We start from the raw sequence: 6,859 nt of genomic DNA, 5'->3' as shown, positions 1-6,859 counted from the left end.
CCACCCTCCGTCGCCCCCCGCTGATGGTCGTCGACTTCTGTCAACTACCGCTGACATCCGTCGACCACCACAGATCGTCGACCACCACCGCCGACCTCCGTCAACCACCGTCGATCATCCTCGATCATCATCGATCACCGCTGATCTCCGTCGACCACCGCTGACATTTGTCAACCATCGCTTACATCTGTCGACCACCACCGATCGTAGGCGACCACCACTGACCTCAGTCGACCACCGCCGACAATCATCGACCACCGTCGAACACCGCTGATCGTCATCCACCGCCGACCAATGTTGACCGGATACCGTCAGATGAAATTGTAATCTGAAAAGCTAGTAACAATTTCTCGTCTGTAGGATAAGGAGCCGCTGTAATCATCAACATATAGTGGATTTTTATAACTGGACCAGACCCCGTGAATTTTTTCGGCGATATTGATCAAATAGTTTTGACACGTATAGTTGAAACTATGGTTAACATTTATTGTTAATACTAGCAATGATGTTAAGTGTCAACACCTATGGAAACACTTGATGTCAATCACTCAATTTCAATTAACATTAGTATGATACTTATATGCTGAATTAATGATATAAGATCAACTGATTAATCTATATGGATGATCTGATGCAATGCTTTAGTATTTTGACAAAAAAAAAAAAAAATTTCTTCATTTCCTCCTAAGGCCTTGTTATAGTACTTTATTGTTGGCTTAACTTCCTATGAAAAGTTAAAATATAAAAAAAATTGTGTGATATGAAGGGCATCAATGTCAGTCAACTATGGGGCGTTAATGGTCACTAGTGTCATTTGATAATGGACAATGATTGCTAAGTGATGATAGTCACATGATAAAGGTTTATTAATGTGATAGATATTAAAGATCATATAATAATGATCTAAAGATAATAGTTAAAAAATGATGATAGGATAATAACTATTTAACATCGATTATCAGATGTCATACCCGAACAATGATGATGACAGACAATAATGGTTAGACAACAGTAATTAATTTGATAATAATAGTCAATAATTAGATGATGATAATAATAGTTTTCGAATGATAATAATGAGACAATGGTTTGATGACGAAAATTTAACATTGGTGATTAGACGTTGAATATCAGATGATGACAGTCTATCAAATATAATCGGCGATATTGATCAAATAGTTTTGACACGTACAGCTGAAACTATGGTTAACATTTATTGTTAATACTAGCAATGATGTTAAGTGTCAACACCTATGGAAACACTTGATGTCAATCACTCAATTTCAATTAACATTAGTATGATACTTATATGTTGAATTAATGATATAAGATCAACTGATTAATCTATATGGATGATCTGATGCAATGCTTTAGTATTTTGACAAAAAAAAAAAAAAATTTCTTCATTTCCTCATAAGGCCTTGTTATAGTACTTGTATTGTTGGCTTAGCTTTCTATGAAAAGTTAAAATATAAAAAAGATAGTGTGATATGAAGGGCATCAATGTCAGTCAACTATGGGGTGGTAATGGTCACTAGTGTCAGTTGATAACAAACAATGGTTGTTAAGTGATGATAGTCAGATGATAGGGTCTATTAATGTGATAGATATTAAGGATTGCATAATGATGATCTAAAGATGATAGTCAAAAGATGATGATAATATAATAACTATTTAACATCGATTATCAGATGTCATACCCAAACAATGATGATGACAGGCAATGATGGTTAGATGACAGTAATTAATTTGATAATAATAGTCTATAATTAAATGATGATGATAATAATAGTTCTCGAATGATAATAATGAGACAATGGTTTGATGACGACAATTTAACATTGGTGATCAAACAATGAATATCAGATGATGACAATCTATCAAAGATAATCGGTAATAGTGATCAAATGAAAGCGATCAAATAGTCTTGACACCTATTGTTGATACTAAGGCTAACATTTATTGTTAATACTAACAATGATGCTAAGTGTCAGCACCTATGGAACCACCTAATGTCAACACCATTGCCAACTTCTATAGTTGCACTAAGAAATAGACTCATGTAGCAAATAAGGATAATGACGCTCTTTGATACCAAAATCACTAATTGTCATCTCTAATAAGGATGTACATGTTATCAATATCAAAGATGATGCATGTCATTAGTACCAACTCTAATATGAATCACTGCTAACAAGATTAATGCTTATAGTTTGTACCAAACACCAAACACATATCATTGCCAATAAGGCCGTTTGACATTAAAACTAATATCAATGGCTTTCGTGTTTATAAATATAATACATATTGTCAACACTATAGTTGATGCATGTCACATACACTACTGTTTATGTTCACCAATGACAATGAGATATATATTTTCCTTATTATTTTTTAATCTCTTATCCTATGAAGAGAACAACTAAGTTGATCACTAATCTACTAATAATCACTTCATGACATTTTTTAACTCTTAAAGGCTCTTCTTACTTTCATCATAGACGTCATATTTCACGTTTCATGTCTTTCTATTTGTTGTGTACTAAAGAATCCTTGGTTGTAGAAAAATTAAATCTTAGTTCAATAAAAATAAGCGACACACACATACATTGATATAAATAATAAGATAACAAATTTTTTAAGTGAAAAACTCGATAAGAGAAAAAAATATAAGGTCGAGCCTAATCAGAATTATTTGTTTTCAAGTTGAAGTTACATATTTATATGCTTCTCTCTAACAGAAGATGGAATTACAAAAATATGAATATTTATATAACCCTTTATTGTTAATACAATCATTTATAAATCGTAAATCCTAAACCCTAAACATCATTGTTTATCATACTAAAATGATTATGCAACAATAATTTGGAGATAATAACTGGAGTACAACAACGTCATCATATAATTGGGCTACAATAACAACCAACGATGCTCTTCAATAATTGTTGGTAGTTATTGGCTTTAAACGTTCTCCAAAAATATAAACTCAACTCTTAGTTTTCTCTTCTCTTATGTTGAAAATGAGCTCATATTTATAAAATATTGGGCGAACTAATTTGATAAATTTAGCCAAAATCTTCAAAACACTATAAAACAACATGGGTAGATTCTTTAAATCATAGATAAGTATTTCAATATTTAATTGTCATATGATCTTAGAGTTGAATGATTTAGGCCTATTAAAACTATCTCATCAAGCCGTTCGATTTGACTATAAATATGTTGAATCTGGAGGTTTTTTCCCTTCAATAAGTATTTATTCAAAAGTGTTTTATTTAGACTCATGTGGAACTGCTTTTAGTGTCATCACGTTTTTTTACGTTTAGATGTTTAGTTTGATCTTCAATTCATTGAAATCGGCGGACGGATGAACCGAGAATTTATTTAAAAACTTATAATTTGAGACTTGTATCAAAATATGTTTTATTAGATAGATTTTCTAATGATATATCAACATTGTATAAATGCCATCTTCAATTGTGCACTTTATATAAAACTAGTCTTTATATTTCTAAAATGTTAGGGATTATTTAAAAAGAAATAAATTTACTAATTAAATTCATCCAAGTAATTAGTGGGTTCATTATATTAATCATGATTATTAATCACTAACTAATGTATTGATCAGTGTCTGCATTTTTATAGCAGTTGTGAGTGGTGCTTACGGTCTGATAATTAATTTTAAAATAAAATAAGGTTTATTTATTTAATTAAGGTTAGGTGAGAAAAATAGCAGCCGCCGAATCACTGCATGGAGCTTTCACACCGCCCGCAGTTGGCGATTTTTCTTTTCTCATCGGGGTGCCGCCGCATATTCAACCTCCTTTCGCCGCGCACCCGGTCAACTAAACGCGATATTTTGACCGGCAAGGGACGACTTTTGCTCGTTTAGAAGAGACTATTCCTCGCCGAGTTTTTGACCGTTGTTGGCGTCTGCCACGCGCTTGACCGCGTCCACCTAATTCATTGGAAAATTTTAGGTGACCCAAATCTATCAAAAATATGGTTTTTTTCTATGATTGTATTTATTTTTTTAGTGGACACGTACACCACAAAATTTTATGTATTTACATACTTAATTGTTGAACTCTTGTAGGACTTAGTATCTCTTAGAGTTCATGAACACATATAATTCGGGAGTGACCTTGTGAGGTAATTGATGGAGGCGGAAAGAAATGGAGGATTTCGGGTTATATATTATACCAAATGACCAACCCATCTCACTTAAAAGAATTAAAGACCCGTCTATTTATACATCTTATAGAGAATCCTTAATCTTGTAAGGTTGCATTAAGGACGAGAAATAACGAATTCGTACACTGTAGGCAGTATTGTGCAAAGACAGCTGAGTGTTTTCGTTGAAGAGATATCGTCATGTGTGTCACACAACTCATAAATGGGCATTGTCACTGATGAGTATTTTTTTTTTCTAGCTTTGCTTCTGGGGCAACCTTGAAGCTTGACAAAAATAATGACGTAGCTTGATAAGCGTTTATCAACTTGGTGGAGGAACTTGATGAGTCAGAAGAGCTCGATGAGTATGGGTGAGCTCAGTAAAGGAGCTCTCATGAATTCCAACTTGCTCGTCGGAGGAGCTCGCTAAGTCTTTCTAAGAGAAAATCTATGTAGCTCTGACTTTGATAGATGCGATTGGCTTATATAGTCTTATGGTTGACAAATGTAGTCTGCTTCAGGCTTGTGATAATGGACTTGATCTATTTGGCCCAAAAACCTATTTATCATTTGAGCTTTTCTGGCAACTCAAAAATCTATTTTTGGATGTACATTAATGCTTGAACTTTTTAAATTTATATGCATAATTGTATACATCAAAGCTGTCGGCATGAATCTCAAAGCAATCGAATGACCTAAACGACAACCAGATGATTGAGACGTCCAATCGCTCTACAACTAACTGCATGATCAAAAATCAATCAACACAACTATGACGAAAGATTTTAAAGACAGACCACGACTACCGTCCCAACCGACTAGAGCGTTGGTGGCAACCTTTGATCGTGGCCAATTGGCCAACCCACTTTTACCGCGGTGGATGAGATCGCCACTTTATTGGACTCCTCAGCCAACCGACACAATCGTCACTCAGTCGATCGCCTCAGTTGGTTGAATTCATGCAAATCAGCCAGAAAATTACCACCATATTAGAATTCAAATTGTAATGCAGATATAATATAAAATCTATATGATTAATTCGAACATCAAATGACTTAAGAACATTTTCCATAACACTATAACTGCATAAAACACGCATCTATAAATAGGAGATAAAAATACGAACAAGGGGATCTCTCCCAGTTTTCTCTCAACAGTGAATTCTAGGTTTATACTACTCACTCTTCTTCATCCCACCGTTTCCAACTCTTGAGCAAATGACAATTCAGGATTCAACAATAATATTCAAATTGCCATCATTATTAATTTTCAAAAAATAAAATACTTATTTTTCATGCATAGGATTAAGACTTCAAATTGTCGTAATTGTAAATACTGAAATTTAGATATAGTAGATATGTAAATAGAGAAGAATTATGTGTAAATATTGAACATTTTCTTAAAACTAGAAGTTTAAATGAGCCACATTTGAACATAATCCAACTCGTTTGTTAGCATTCAAAAATAAAAATGTGAAATGTTGTAAACTTATCCATTTCAATGAACTTTATATTGATATTTATTTACGTTATTTGATTCCATAAAAAATTAATTATACTTGTATATTATTTTATTTACTTGATTTAAACTTGTTTATTTATATAAATTCAAACAATGTTTAAATTCATTCAATTATTTATTTATTTAAATTTGTAAAATCATTTGTCAATAATTTTATATAAAAAATAAAGTGATCATCCAAATTTTAACTCGTTTACTTTTTATTTCTTCCCTCTCTCTCTCTCTCTCTCTCTCTCTCTCTCTCTCTCTCTCTCTCTCTCTCTCTCTCTCTCTCTCTCTCTCTCTCTCTCTCTCTCTCTCTCTCTCTCTCTCTCTCTCTCTCTCTCTCTCTAGGCATGAACATGTGTACAAACTAAAAATATAGTGCACATAAACATTTTTTTTTATATTTTCTTCTATGAAATGATGAATATGATTTGGATTTGCATATGTATATATATTTTTCTATATTTATATAAATATACTTGATTCATATTTTTATGCATATCTATGCATGTAATAGATTTCATTTTTTTTAAATGCTTTGGATCAAGAAGCTTGTCTAATACTCATTCGAAATTATCTTACAATGAAGCATTTGAAGCTTTTTCAAACTTCAATCAAATCTAAATCTAATAATTTACGCTATATGTCAAAATAATCAATTGGTTTTTTTCGGGAGATTATTTTAATCCCAAAACCTATAAAATCCTAAATTAGCTCTCACGCTCTTTCAATATGAGCTGAAATAGTCCAAGGAAAAACAATAGTAAGATCAGAAAACTTGTCTTTTAGCCGAGAAATTTACATATCTAACACCTAAGATTTCATATTTAGGTGCATAACAGTTACTTTTTAATCACTTAAAAAAAAAATCACTATTATACACATTTTCATGCATAGATTTGGGACGCTGAAGTGTTATGAATGTAAATATAAAAATTCTCCCATTTCATCATCATATGCATGAAAAATGTATATTTCAATTTATAAAAATTAACATTAATGATATTCTTAATGTAATGTTAAAATTTAAGTGTTATATATATATATATATATATAATATATTATTTTATTTACTTGGTTTAAACTTGTTTATTTATATATATATATATATATCGAAGTTTAAGTGGTAGATATGTCCATATATAGGAAAAATGCAGCATCGAAGTTTAGGTGGTAG

The sequence above is a fragment of the Phalaenopsis equestris genome, unplaced genomic scaffold (assembly GCF_001263595.1).
Source record: "Phalaenopsis equestris unplaced genomic scaffold, ASM126359v1 Scaffold000413, whole genome shotgun sequence".
Taxonomy (NCBI): domain Eukaryota; kingdom Viridiplantae; phylum Streptophyta; class Magnoliopsida; order Asparagales; family Orchidaceae; genus Phalaenopsis; species Phalaenopsis equestris.
This window is presented reverse-complemented; position numbering follows the sequence as displayed.